Source organism: Protopterus annectens, chromosome 2.part1, assembly GCF_019279795.1.
Source record: "Protopterus annectens isolate FY-2018-M chromosome 2.part1, PAN1.0, whole genome shotgun sequence".
Taxonomy (NCBI): domain Eukaryota; kingdom Metazoa; phylum Chordata; order Ceratodontiformes; family Protopteridae; genus Protopterus; species Protopterus annectens.
Genome location: NC_056729.1, coordinates 1,838,490,001 through 1,838,505,741, shown reverse-complemented (window position 1 = coordinate 1,838,505,741; position 15,741 = coordinate 1,838,490,001). Strand labels below are relative to the sequence as shown.

Below are 15,741 nucleotides of genomic sequence, written 5' to 3'. Positions count from 1 at the left end.
AGAGTAACATGCACTGGGGACGAGGTTGGTGTTTGCAGTTACACCCTACAGAGTAACATGCACTGGGTACAAGGTCAGTGTTTCCAGTTACACCCTACAGAGTAACATGCATTGGGGACAAGGTTGGTGTTTGCAGTTACACCTTACAGAGTAACATGCATTGGGGACGAGGTCAGTGTTTGCAGTTACACCCTACAGAGTAACATGCACTGGGGATGATGTTGGTGTTTGTAGTTACACCCTACAGAGTAACATGCACTGGGGATGAGGTCAGTGTTTGCAGTTACACCCTACAGAGTAACATGCATTGGGGATGAGGTTGGTGTTTGCAGTTGCACCCTACAGAGTAACATGCACTGGGGACGAGGTTGGTGTTTGCAGTTACACCCTACAGAGTAACATGCACTGGGGACGAGGTTGGTGTTTGCAGTTACACCCTACAGAGTAACATGCACTGGGGACAAGGTTGGTGTTTGTAGTTACACCCTACAGAGTAATATGCACTGGGGACAAGGTCAGTGTTTGCAGTAACACCCTACAGAGTAACATGCACTGGGGACGAGGTCGGTGTTTGCAGTTACACCCTACAGAGTAACATGCATTGGCAATGAGGTTAATGTTTGCAGTTACACTCTTTAGAGTAATACACATTGGGGACAAGGTTGGTGTTTGCAGTTACTTGACACAGGCAACTCCTAAAATAATTTAGGAGCAACTCAGCTGCTTGGAATCTTACCGAATCTTCTCCAAACATCCTGTGCAAACAAGACTCAGACCAGATAAAAGCAACTGCACAGATGGTAGATATAAGATCAGTAGAATGAGGATGAACTGTTCAGTCCATGTGAACAGCAAGGGGTCACCATTGCCTTTTGGGATAGAGGGATTTCCTTCCAGAGGAATAAGTAACGTGTACCCAGTTAAAGCTGAGTTATTGTTCTCGCTATTTTGTCAGTGGTTCATACACACACACACACACACACACACACACACACACACACACACACACACACACACACATTGTTTACCTGAATCACAGCTGAATATCTGTGGAAGTTTGGTTTTCTAAGGGATACCTGCTACAAGGAACATATAGTGAGAACTGTAATACACATCTATCCAGTGATATATTCCTTCCTTGGTATAGCAATACATGTTATTTCTTTTTAATAAGACCCTTTCAAAAAACTGGGTATAGCAGAGATAATGAATTGGTGACAACAGGAGAAATTAACAGGGTGAGTGCATTATAACCCAGTTTACATGCTGATTTTGTGCTCTATAGATCTGACTTGCAAACCCAAGGTCTTTGTGCACATGTTATGTGATGTGAGAGGTCTTATAGTAACAGTATTGCTTGTCATATTCTGGCAGATTCAAGGCACATACTGGGATGTGAATGTTTACCCTGATGTATCTTGAATATGATTAAACCATCTGGCAGTAGGGTCCAGCTGTGGTTGGAGGTACTACACAAACTTTTGCAGAGTAGGAATATTATACAACAGTATAACACTGTAATGCCACATGGCCGTGATCCATGCCACATGTGCAAAACACATGCCTTGCTTGTTATACACAGGTGGCCTGCAGCTGCAGAGCATTCCACGCAGGATGACAAGACCATTCCTGTCCCCACAAGTACATGCTGTTACTGTACTGTCTGTGCATGACCTATGAAAATGCCTGTGTGTGCAGGCAGGTAACATGCAGTTACTGTACTGTTTGTGCATGGCTCCTACAAATGCATATGTGCACAGACAGTGGAATATGCAATTACTGCACTGTGCATGGCCCTTACAAATTTCTGTATGTGCTGATAGGTGACACTTTGTTACTGCATTGTCTTTGTATGGCCCCTACAAATGTCTGTGTGTGCAGCTGATGACATGGGGTTACTACACTGCCTGTATATGGCCCTTACAAATGCTTGTGTGTGCAGGCAGGGGACATGTGCTTACTGTTTGTGTATGGCCTCTACAAATACCTGTGTGAGCAGGCTGATGACATGTGGTTACTACACTGTCTGTGTATGGCCCCTACAAATGCCTGTGTTTGGAGGCAGGTGACATGCTCTTACTGTATGGTCTGTGTGTGGGTGCTACAAAACCCTGCATGTGCAGGCAGGTAACATGCACTTACTGCACAGTCTGTATATTGTTCCTACAAATGCCTGTGTGTGCAGGCAAGTGACATGCAGTTACTGCATGGTCTGTGTACGGTCCCTACAAAAGCCTGTGTGTGCAGGCAGGTGACACACAGTTAGTGCACTGTCTGGGTACAGCCCCTACAAAAGCCTGTGTGAGCAGGTTGATGACAAGCAGTTACTGCACTGTTTCTGTACTTTCCCTACAAATGCCTGTGTATGCAGGCAGGTGACATGCAGTTACTGCCCGTACAAATGCCTGGGTGTGCAATAAGGTCACATGCTGCTCTGCAGTCTCATACTTATTACTGCACATTCCTTGTACAGCCCTTTGAGTGGCATTATATGCATGCAGACGGCCTGCTGATACACAGGGAATGCATGCATTAACACAACACTTTACACAACATTGCAAATGTCATTATATGCACGCAGATGGCCTGCTGATACACAGGAATGCATGCATTAACACAACACTTTACACAACATTGCAAATGTCATTATATGCATGCAGATGGCCTGCTGATACACAGAAATGCATGCATTAACACAGCACTTTACACAGCCCTTTGAGTGGCATTATATGCATGCAGACGGCCTGCTGATACACAGGAATGCATGCATTAACGCAACACTTTACACAGCCCTATGAGTCACATTATATGCATGCAGACACCCTGCTGATACACAGGAATGCATGCATTAACACAGCACTTTACACAGCCCTGTGATTGGCATTATCTGCATGCAGATGGCCTGTTGAGACACAGGAATGCATGCATTAACACAACACTTTACACAACTCTGTGATTGGCATTATATGCATGCAGACAGCCTGCTGATACACAGGAATGCATGCATTAACACAGCACTTTACATAGCCCTGTGACTGGCATTATATGCATGCAGATGGCCTGCTGATACACTGGAATGCATGCATTAACGCAACACTTTACACAACATTGCAAATTTCATTATATGCATTCAGATGGCCTGCTGATACACAGAAATGCATGCATTAACACAGCACTTTACACAGCCCTGTGACTGGCATTATATGCATGCAGATGGCCTGCTGATACACAGGAATGCATGCATTAACACAGCACTTTACACAGCCCTATGAGTGGCATTATATGCATGCAGATGGCCTGCTGATACACAGGAATGCATTCATTAACACAACACTTTACACAGCCCTGTGAGTGGCACTATATGCATGCAGATGACTTGCTGATACACAGGTATGCTTGTGTTAACACAACACTTTACAAAGCTCTGTGAATTTCTGGGTGTTTAGGTAGATGATGTACGTATAACTGAACTGGTTACGCATGCCCATACAAAGGTTTGTGTTTACTGATAAGCATGCATAGCCCATTTATAGTCTTACAGCAGACTGTGTCTATCGTGTTAGGGCAGCTGTTCATAGGTTCATAGGAGATTACTAGGTTAAAAATCTCAAGAGACCTTACAAATCTAGCCAGTAAATTTCTGTCCATAGGGGAAAGATAACAAGGGTCAGCAAGCTGGGTTTTGACAATTTTTCCAGACTGCTTCTGTCAATAAGGGACATGGGTACCACCCCAGGAATCAATTTACAATTCCCCATCCATTGTTTCAGATTTCACTTGAAGATAGTCAGGGAGGGACTCTGCTTCACATGTATTATAATTCCAACCATAATTTATACTATTAACCCAGGTGCAATATTTTTTCTTCAGCTACTACTGCATTGTGCTTGTTCACCCATAATGTGGTATGTGGTTCTTGTGCAATACTATTATCTGAACTTTGCTGCTAGATGTGTGTTTTTAGTATCTTAACAAGTGTGTGTTTCTAGGAATATATGTAGCTATATACTTAAGTGCAGAGTTGTTTCATAAGATGGTGGTAGTATTATTATATGTTGTTTTAAGTTATACCTTCCTATGTATGTGATTTCTTTTTTTGTGTGTCCCATGATGAGCTGATTGCACAGAATCCCATTTAATCTACACTTGGGTAGATCTAAATGACAATGAAGTTACTTTGACTTTGACTTGAATAGGAAGTCTATTCCAGAGGAGGGGCAATCTCTGGGACACATATCTGCCTCTTCAACATGATCTATTTACAGTATGTCAGAGATTAAGTTTAGATCTTTTGAGTGAGTAACCCCGGTGCAGTTAGTTTTGTGAACATGCAACGTTCCCATCAGGGCTGGGTCAGAGACTTCTTTGTAGGTACTTGAGGGAACATGGAAATGGAACAGCAGTGTCACTTGCAAAGGAAAAGTATGCGAGCATTCTGTACAGCTTTAGCCTGTCCAGCAGATTTTGTATAAGGAGTAGCCCAATGCAGACCCTACTGCATGCGTTGTTATTTAGATAGGTAAATACTCTTTCTGCTGAAAGTACCATATATTATTCTGTCATTCTGTTAAAGGGCTGCAAACGTCATACTGGGAACAACAATCCAGCATAAGTTGAGGGGCTGGCATCATGGTTAAGATGCTTACCTCTAAGACATAAAGTAGAGGGTTCGATTCTCCCCTCAAAGGGAAATTGGATAGACTTAAACTGCCCCATAAGAACAGTTTGTCTAGTGCTTACCTGAGAACATCTATAGTGATTTTGCCAAAGGTTAGCATTCTATAGACTATGATGTCTACGGCTGAAGCCATACCTCTCAACTCTCCAGATTTTCACAAAATGCCCAGATTTTTGCCTCATATTTTTGGTCTTTTCCTCATAACATTTGTGGTTTTCTGGCAAATCATTGAGAATTGATGTCAGTAAATAATTACAAACATTTCAGTTTCAGACTTCAAAGCCTTCAGAAAATGTATGTTAACGCAAAACCTTTAAATTCTAGCAACTTTCTAAATATTATAAATATGTCTCAATTTTTGCATCTTTGTTCCCCTATTACTTCTGACTTTATGCAGATTTCTTGTGCTAAGAGGATGCGAGGTATGGTTGAAGCTCATTCATATTTTATCAGCACCTTTAACAATTTCTTCAGAGGAAGTGAATCAAGAAACAACACTGTCATCTTCCCAGTGTCTCTCCTTTAAGCTTGGCTAGGTGTAGGTTACATAATACTGTTTATTGTGCAATGAAAAGCAACTCCATCAAAGAGACCACAGAAATGAAACTTGCCCAGCTGTTGTAGCAAGACAGAGTCCGAACTAGGAAGTCAGGAAACTACAGGTCTCACCCTATCACAGCATCTGGGCATTCTGAAATCATGACCAGCTGTCCTCATTTCTGGAGTTTGACAAACCATTCTAGAGTAATTTATGTGCTTCTGTTTATTATTATGTTTGTTTTATAGGGTGCCCCTGATCCAGCTCAGCACTTTACTTTCAGTGCAGTTAAAAATAACTAGCATAAAAATGCATTCTATTTTTGCCCTTTAATACCTTCAGAAGAGCCGTGTATAACACCCTTTCCTCATCCTCAATGAGTTCCACTCTGATATGTCTTTATCTTGCAGTTGTGTTAGAAGGTTTTGGAAATGGACATTTTAACATTTGAATGAAACCTTGTGCAGAGATGCCGAACAGAAGGACTTGTCTTCCTACCTGCAGTAACATGGGAATTGCCAGGAAAAGAATGGCAAACACACGTGCTTGTTGGATTGCCCGAGGACTTTGCAAGTATCAGCGAGTGCAGACAGGATGTTTTCCATGTTTGTCAGACGTCACAACATGTGGCATTCCCTGAAGGATACCAGTAACTGCACGGTTGTTTATGCACTGCTTTTGTTATTGACTTCTCTTTGAGGAAGTTCTTAATGTCTCCATTTTCCTTTCTGTTCATTATAGTTTAGATACATGAAAAATAAGGAAAAAGATAAACAAATGTGTTTGTGAGAAATGTAGGGCCATTGTGTCAGTAACTCTTAAGGCAGTAAAACTCATCTGCTGCAAATTATTACTAAAGTGTAAGGTGGAAGGAGGTGTGTAGCTGGCTAACAAAATATCAGAATGGATAACACCAAACTAAAACATTTGTAGACTTCTTGATGGACTTCCTACATGAGACTTGTGCAGATGACATTCTAACAAACAGAGTTTTAGTGTTACGAACCTGACATAATCTCAGTGAAGGAGGAGGGGAATACCAGAGATAAAAATCAGACCATCTTCATGATAACCTATCATTTCATCCTTCAGAATCTTGTATTCTAGCCTACAAATATTAATATAAACTGCTTTGTTATATACAAGGCATGAAGAGTATTACATTTGATAGGGAAGGAATAGCAAAGATGTAAATTTAACAGTACCTTTCAAATCCAAAGGTTAATATAATGATATAGTTATGCAAATATATGAAGACAGCTAGATACACACATATACATTTATATATATATATATATTTGATTGTTTGTGTGTGTGTATTTGCACATGAGCATGTGTGTACAGTATATATATATAAAAGCATCTACTCATCACTCATCAGACCCATCATAAAGTACAACGCCCCATTTGGGATGTACCTTATGTACATTATGGGAAGGTGGCCTAATGGTTAAGGTGTTTGCCTTACAAACACAAGGTGCAGGGTTTGAATCTCACAGGTGATAATTGGCTAGGCTTACAATGGCTCGCAAGGGCGGTTAGCCTAGTACTAACCTATGAACCTATTGACTCTCTTCAAGAGGAATCTTGATGGGAGATCATAGGTTTACCCCGGGTATCACTTCTGTGTCACTGTTAGACAGAGGCACAGTATACTAACCTCGAAAAAGGGCATAGCAAAATTAATTTAAAATGGGTGGCGAAAGCCAAACACACTCTGGCTAGGCTTATAAATGCCCTAGGGCAGATAGCCTAGTATGAACCTATGAACCTATGAAGACACCTGCAATAGCTGGAAAGACCACAGAAGTACCTCACCAAGAAGATCACTGGCCTCAAACAGATGCCCTAAGCAGCTCGACTGAAGAAACTCCAGTTGTACTCGGTTGCATACCACCTACTCAGAGGTGATCTCTGCCTGACATACAAGGCCATATCCAACCCAGAATTGATGGACATGCTCCACCTAAAGAAAACCTTATCCCCTCGAGCCAAATGCTCTAGGGATCTAAACCTCACCAAAACAATAAATAGGATGTGCTGGAGGGATAGATTCCTGTCCTAGAGACTTCCCATGTTTTGGAACAAGATCCCAATCTACATTAGGCAGAGCTCCTTGCCAACACTCTTCAAAAGAAACCTTGACGAGTGGATGGGAAACAGAAAGTTTACCTTGGGGGATCACTTCAGTGGTTCTGCTGAACAGAGGCACAGGCAACTAATCTAAGGGGGCGGCGAAAGCCAACACATTCTGGCTAGGCTTATAAATGTCTTCAGGCAGATAGCCTAGTACCAACCTATGAACCTATATGGGTCTAGGACACATGCTCGACTAGCATATGTCCGAATTACAAAACATCGAACACACATATACGAAAGTGCTTAACATCGAAAAGTGCTTCTGTGTATGTGTAGTCACAAAAAAAAATCTACGTTTCTGCAGGGGGGCTTTGCCCCCCTACACCCCCCACACTCCCCTACTTTATTATTCTCACTCCGAGATTGCACTACAGTGGGGAAAAGAGAATTTTCCCTTACCCGCACTGTAGTCCAATCTAAGAAACAGGCACACATACACGGAAGTGCTTGTCGATTTTAAGTGCTTTCATGTATGTGTGTTTGATGTTTTGTGTGTCCGAATCCCACACACACACACACATATATATATATATATATATATATATATATATATATATATATATATATATATGCTTGTGTGTCTGTGTACACTATATATATATATATATATATATATATATATATATATATATATATATACACACACACACACACACACATATACATACACAGTGGATATTAAAATGCCAGGTTTTTGTGATGTAAAAAAATGAGACCACAATAAATCATTTCAGAACTTTTCCCACCTTTGATGAGACCTATAACTTGTACAAATCAGTTGAAAAACAAAGAAATCTGTTAGGGGAATATGCTGGTTGCATAAGTGTGCACACCCTAAACTAATACTTTGTTGAGTGTGCACACCCTAAACTAATACTTTGTTGTGTGTGCACACCCTAAACTAATACTTTGTTGTGTATGCACACCCTTAAACTAATACTTTGTTGTGTGTGCACACCCTAAACTAATACTTTGTTGTGTGTGCACACCCTAAACTAATACTTTGTTGTGTGTGCACACCCTTAAACTAATACTTTGTTGTGTGTGCACACCCTAAACTAATACTTTGTTGTGTGTGCACACCCTAAACTAATACTTTGTTGTGTGTGCACACCCTAAACTAATACTTTGTTGTGTGTGCACACCCTAAACTAATACTTTGTTGTGTGTGCACACCCTAAACTAATACTTTTCTTGTGTGTGCACACCCTAAACTAATACTTTTCTTGTGTGTGCACACCCTAAACTAATACTTTGTTGTGTGCACACCCTAAACTAATACTTTGTTGTGTGTGCACACCCTTAAACTATTATTTTGTAGAAGCACTTTTTGATTTAATTACAGCATTCAATCTTCTTAGGTAGGAGTCTGTCAGAATGGCACATCTTAACTTGGCAATCCAAATGGTATCGCTATCCACCTTCAATGGACCAAGCAAAACATAAAAGTTTTAAAAGGTAAAGCCTTCACTTTTAATTTCCGCTTTTCTTCCTGCTCCTAGCAGGACTTCTTCAGACAAACAACAAGAATCAACAAATTTCCACTTTTTAAAATAAAATCACATTTCAATTACAGTTTAAATCACATTTCAATTAAAATGCTTGGTTCCCTGTAACGGGATTTAAAAAGGCCAACCCCCCAAGAATAAAAGACACAGCACATTTTGTACTTTCAATAGTATTTGACTTTGTAAACAAGTAAAACATGAAAGTAAGAAATGAAAAATAGTAAAAACAAAAAAAGAAATAAATATTCCCTTCTATATTGACAAGTTACCAGCAGTGCCATTCAAACATACAAAAAGTGCAAAAACAACACACAGTGCCTGACTGTCTGTTTGTTTACCTCCCTTTTTCACTTATTCCTGACATGTTGACTAAACTTACTTCCTCACCTAAAATGGCTCTTCAGCAATCCTTACTTATAAAGTTACCCTAAGCAACTTCTCCTATTTGTATGGATACTGAGAAACATCGCTCATACAGCTGCCTTATATACTAATACATAAAGGTTCCATGACTCATGTCTACATTTAAATCTGTATCTTTATATTTCCAGAACTCACCTTATGTTGCTACATATTAATGTGACCCAAAGTTATTCAAGGTATTTCGCCTCACTCTTGTTGCCACATTAAAGACCCCAGTGTGGTGGGGATGAATCACTAAACTTCCAATAAAGCTCCACTGTTGCTCCATCCTTTAAACAATTTCCAAAATTGTCTGCTAGTTCATCTTATTCAAGCCTCCATTGCTCTTTGCTTGTGTAGTTATCCTAAAACCCCACCTAGTGTTGTTTGTTGGTATACACCTACACAAGTTGCAATGGTTTAACATGTTATATCACACAAATAAACTTCCAAAAGGGGATTTTATGAGTGGGGGGGGGGGGGTGGAAGTCATGGCCGACCATATGCAAAATGACCTGGTCTATGAGGCCATGCTGTTGTATGTATATGAATGAGTGGACATTTTTCCTAAAACAGTAATAAAAAATATATATAATATTATAAATAAAAAGTAAAGCAACACAGTGATTTACCTCATGAGGCTTTTGAGCTTCAGTATACAGGAAATAGAATACATTTCATTCAAGCCTGGAAGACAACAGGCTCTAGTTTGGAGTTGCCATAACAACTCCCTTTTCTCCAACAATAAAGAAGTTGGACCACTCCTCAAGTCACAAATTTGATCGTCGATGGCTTTAAATTTAAAGGAATGCTGTGGGAAACGTCCACATTTCTGGCCAGTGCGTTTTCCTTTTTTAACGTTTTAATACTGTATAAGTGTTCACAGATTCTCTCCCTCAGTTTCCTGTCCATTTTGCCTCTATAAAAGGCAGGACAGCTATTAGACTGAGCGAGATAGACCACTCCCTTTGAATTACACTCAAACTTTTTGTTGATTTTATAAATGACATCTCTAATTATAAAATTTTGGCCAGCATCTACCTGTGGACAATATGAACACGTTACATTTCCACATTCCATTTCTACTCGTTGGATTTAAAGGTTTCCAGCTTCTTTGTAGTATACTTTTTAAATAGGCACCTCTTCTAAAGGTGACCCTGGGTACATCTCTCCATATAGAGGACAGGCTATAGTCAGATGTTACTAGTTCCCAATTTTTATAAATAATAGACCGAATTCCATATCCATCCATACTAAAAGTAGTTATGAAATTTGATGAATGAGTATCCCTCTCCACATTAATGCTAGGTTGAACCTCAGTAGAATAATTGTAGAGGCTATCTGGTCCTACTGAGCCTCCCAAAATAGGTTGGTAAACCCCTCTTGTTCTCTTTTCTTTCACTTCACTTATAAGGTCTAATATTAAGGTGGATGAATAACCTCTCTTAACAAACATATCTTCCAACCTACTACACTCCATGTTGAAGTCCACGTCAGTGGTCACCATACGGGCTGCCCTGACGAGTTGACCCTTAACCACTGATCATTTCTGGAAGAGTGGATGGTTGCTAGTAAAGTGAAGTAAGGCATTGGAGTAGGTCTCTTTTCTATAGATCTTTGCAATATAATGTTTGTTTATGTGGTCTTTACTAAGGTCTACATCTAGGTATGCTATTCTTTCCTTTTCAAACACGTGTAAATTTTAAGAAATTAGTAGTGTTATTCAAATAAGTTACTAACTTGGATGCCTCCTGTTCTTCACCATCCACTAACATAAATATGTCATCCAAGAAGCGTGTGTAAAAGGATATTTTCCCTTGGATGTCAGGTTTCCTTAAAATGTACTCCCTCTCCCAATATGCCATCACTAAGTTAGCAACACTGGCTCCACAGAGGGACCCCATTGCCACCCCTGTTTTCTGTATATGCAACTTGTTGCTCAGTGTAAGGTAGTTGTTAGTTAACACTATGTCCAAAAGTTCACATAGTAAAGTGATTTGGGGGGCTGGGGCCCCCAATTCACCCAACAGTAACCTAATCCATTCTATTCCTTCATCCTGTGGAATGGAAGTATATAAATCCTTGACATCGATTGTAAGGAAGTTAAGGTCATTTCTAAAGCCTATTTTTTGCATATTTGCTAGAAATGACCAAGAATCCTTACATATTTGGGTCTGCTGTTGTACATATTTTTTAAGGTAAAAATCTATGAATTTCGCTAGGGGGTATGTTATACTATTCCTAGCATCTACCAATGGTCTCATGGGGGGGTCTTTAATGGATTTATGTATCTTAGGTATCCCAAATAGTATTGGGAGCCTAGGTGAAAGCATATTAAAAAAGTTATATGTGTTCAAGTCTATTCTGACTTCAATAAACAGTTCTTCAATGTGGGAACGGATTCTACTGTATGCTATATTTAATTGATTTCTTGATACTTCCTCATAAGTTACGGACGTGACTATTTTTTCCATTCTTTCCATATAGTCATCAACGTCCATGATGACTAATCCACCCCCCTTGTCTGGTTGCATGACTCTAACATGTGCCTCCCTGACAAGGAGAAGGACCTGTTTTTCTTCACTAGTGATATTATATATATTATTCCTAGTTTGTCTTTGTGACAGAAGTTGAAACAAATCTAGCTCACAAACACGTTCGAACAAACACAAAGTATGGTGCATTGGTGGACAATATGTACTGGAAACATGAAATGGATCATTTGTTGGATTATTTGAGCCAAAAATATAGCCAAGATTAACTTTTCTAGTAAACAACTTCAAATCCAGAATTGTTTCAGCAACAGACGCCCTTCTCAATGGTACAAAAGTCTGTTCATAGGTTCATAGGTTCATACTAGGCTATCTGCCCTAGGGCATTTATAAGCCTAGCCAGAATGTGTTTGGCTTTTGCCATCCATTTTAAATTAATTTTGCTATGCCCTTTTTCGAGGTTAGTATACTGTGCCTCTGTCTAACAGTGACACAGAAGTGATAGCCGGGGTAAACCTACGATCTCCCATCCACTCATCAAGATTCCTCTTGAAGAGAGTCAATGAGGGACTCTGCCTAACCTGGACTGGGATTTTATTCCAGAGTGAAGGGAGCCTCTGGGTTATGAATCTGTCCCTCCAGCATGTCCTATTTATTTCATTGCTGAGGTTCAAGTCTCTTGAGCGCGTAGCTCGATGGGATTTGGATTTTCTGAGGTGCAGCATGTCCATTAATTCCAGGTTGGACATGGCTTTATACGTCAGGCACAGATCGCCTCTGAACAGGCGGTATGCCACTGAGTAGAGCTGGAGTTTCTTTAACCGGGCAGCATATGGCATCTGTTTGAGCCCTTTGATCCTCTTGGTGAGGTACTTTTGGGGTCTTTCCAGTTGCTGCAGGTGTCTGGTAAGGTACATCCCAAAAGGGGCATTGTTCTTTTGCTAATAAGTCTGCCGACAAGGTGTCAATAATTAATGAAGAAAAATTAAAAATTTTAAAGTCACCTTTAGAATTATAAATGAGTCTCATCGCTTCAGGTCTGTACTCCATTGTTTCATCTACTGGTACATCTGCACAGGTGTCTTGTATGAGACATGTGGTAGACCTTGCCTCAGGTTGTATCCTGAGGCTTGTTTCTGAAAATTTTGATTAAATTTTGCTCCATTCCTCCGTGATTGGTGGTCGTTTTCACTGCCTCTGTTAGATGGTTGATTGTTGTTACCTCCCTCAGAATGTTCATTACGTTGGCTTTCCTGATGGCTGCCATGAGCTCCATTGTTATGATCCATTTGGACACCTGGCTGGTAATCTCTTCTATTAACTGGTTCCTTCCGTTGGTCTGATATTCCAGTTTGGGAGACAGGAGGTTTAGGATATGCTATTCCTGTTTTGTATGCTTCCCTGTCTCTATTTAGCTTCTTCACTTTAGTGCTCTTAAATTTAACCAAGTATGAATTAATGCTAGAAAAGCATCTATCATATTCATATTTGTACCGGTTAAAGTCCAAGTCACCTTTTATTTTTTCATCCAACACAGTAATTTCTTTTATTAGGATATTGGCTGCCAATTGGTAGTGTTTAATCATAATATCCAATAGTTCGAGTCCATGTTTGTTAAACAAACTGAGAAGGTCTTTGTGAAACAAGGAATTCTCAATAAGACCAGTGGGGTATTGCCATGATCTGAGGCCCTTCGGCACAATTCCTTCGTTGACACACTCTTTGAAGTATGTTATTTCTAATTGCAATTTTTTATATTTCATAAGCTTCAAGTCAAAATTCTTTAAACAATCTACCAAACTTGATGGCCCCTCCTCTATTGTGGCATTAGTTGTTACCGGGGATGGACCACTCCCTTCTTGTAAGTTTGGTACTTCGTTGAACCAATTTTTCAGTTCAGTAACAAAATGCAGACCAAGCAGACACCGTGGTGCCCAAGAAAACCTTAGTTAAGTCCTTGTTATGTTATGTTTTTCAGTTCAGGCTACAAAGGTCCTGAAGAGCCTTCAATACTGGTTAGTGGACTTGGACGTTCATCCTGGGCCACCGAATTTATAGAATTCCGTCCCGTCGGTGTTGGGTGTATGCTCACTTCCAATAATGTGTCTGATGAATTGCTCAAGTTGTTCCTTGGGGTAAGCTCATTGTTGGGTGGTTGGACTAATGTTTCCCGAAGCACTGGTTGGACAGGGAGGGTACTGGAGGTTTTAGCTTGCCCATTTAGGCTGAGACCTGGACCCTATAGCTGTGCCAGTGGGGAGTCTTATTGGGGACCTGGTGAGCAAAGGAGCAACTAGACCCAGACTGACTGTGATCTCTGTGTGCACTTAAGGGAAATTGTACTTTACTGTGTGTATTCATTATCCTTTCCTCTCATCTAGGAGACGACCTCCCTGGTGTTAGTGGTGAGGATTGAGGCTCCTTGTTTGCTGGGCCAGGGCACGGTCATCACAAGTGTTTGGCAGTGGTGGGATCTACTTCACATACTAATTGGCTTGTAGTGGTGTGGGTAGAGCGAATTCCTGTAGCTTATGTACAGTGATCTCTAAAAGTTTTTTGTACTCTAAAACAGCCACTGAGAGTATAATCAGAGTTCAGATCACAATTGTTTTATTTCTTTTCTTAGATTAGTGTTAGTCAGGGTGAGCAGGCAGCATATCAGCAGAGGAGTATGGAAAGCTGACAAGGAGCCAGCTAGCAGAGATGTGCCAGGCTAGGGGACTGGTGCATGGAAACCTGACTAAAGCAGACCTGATTGCAGCCTTGGTTACAGCTGCATCAGAAAACAGCAGCCTGGAGGACAATCAGACTGACAGTGGAGATAAAATATCCTCGGAGAATGGACAGCTCAACATTTCTGTAGTGGACTTAAAAATCCAGCTGGAGCTAAAGAGACTTGAGTTGGAGGCCAGGCGTATGGAAAAGTAGCAGCCGAGAAAATGAGGAGTCTACAAGCTGAGGAAAATTAATGGCAGAGGAGGCATGAGAGGGAAATGCTGACTTTTCGCCAGAGTCATGGAGGTAATGGGGAAGGGAGTAACTGGACCCCAGAAGCAGAAAAGGTCAGTAAATTTCTTCCACAGTTTAAAGAGGGGGATAATTTTGATAGCTTCATTCATATGTTTGAGTGGGTATGTAAACAGTATGAAGTTGACCAAGGGCTCTGGGTACAGTTCCTGACCCCCTTACTCCATGGTAAAGCTGTAACTTCTTTAGCAAAAATGCATGACACTAACTGTTTTGATTATACTGCTGTAAAAAGACACTTGTTGGCATGTTTTAAGCTAACACCTGAAATGTATAGGAAAAAGTTTCGTGAGCATAGACGTAAGGCAGATGAAAATGTATGTGAATATGTTGCTGAACTGAACACTTATTTTCATAGCTGGGCGAGTGGATGTCAGGTTACCACTTCTGAAGGGCTGGAAGACCTTTTGGTAAGGGAACAAGCCCTTAGCACTTTGCCTGAGGACATGAGGATCTGGTTCGCTGATAGACAGTGTGCTACTTCAGATGAGTTGGGGAAGGAGGGAGATCTATACCTGGCCAGCAGGGTAGCCACGCACAGGAAGGGGACCCCCAGTACTGCTCATGGGTTTAAAGGAACCCATGATGGGCAGTGCAGACTGCCCCAACATAATCCACCAGTAGCAGGGGAAGCCACTAGTCCAGGTACACATCCAGGAGCTAGGGTTAAATGTTTTGAATGCAACCAGTGGGGCCATGTGGCATACTGATGTTCACGGAGGCAAGGTGGGAAACCAAAGGTGAGGAAGCCAGTAAGTGGGAAAGACAAAATGCCAACAGTGGGTTGTCTTGAGACAACAGGGATATGGAGCTACCATCCTGCAGATGTCTTGAGAGGGAAGGATTTGAATGAGGCAGTACTATGTACTTATGCAGTTACATGAAGTGAGGCTAGGAGACAAGCATGTGGGTCTGGTATTGAGGTCGAGAAGGTAGCAAATGCTTTGCTAGAGATTT

General features: G+C 40.8%; 1 protein-coding gene across 3 annotated transcripts in view; it reads left to right on the top strand.

Annotated features, from left to right (window-relative positions):
- Positions 1–15,741, top strand: part of LOC122794658 (transcription factor COE3-like) — a 2,019,913-nt gene that overhangs the window by 85,622 nt on the left and 1,918,550 nt on the right. The window lies entirely within an intron of this gene.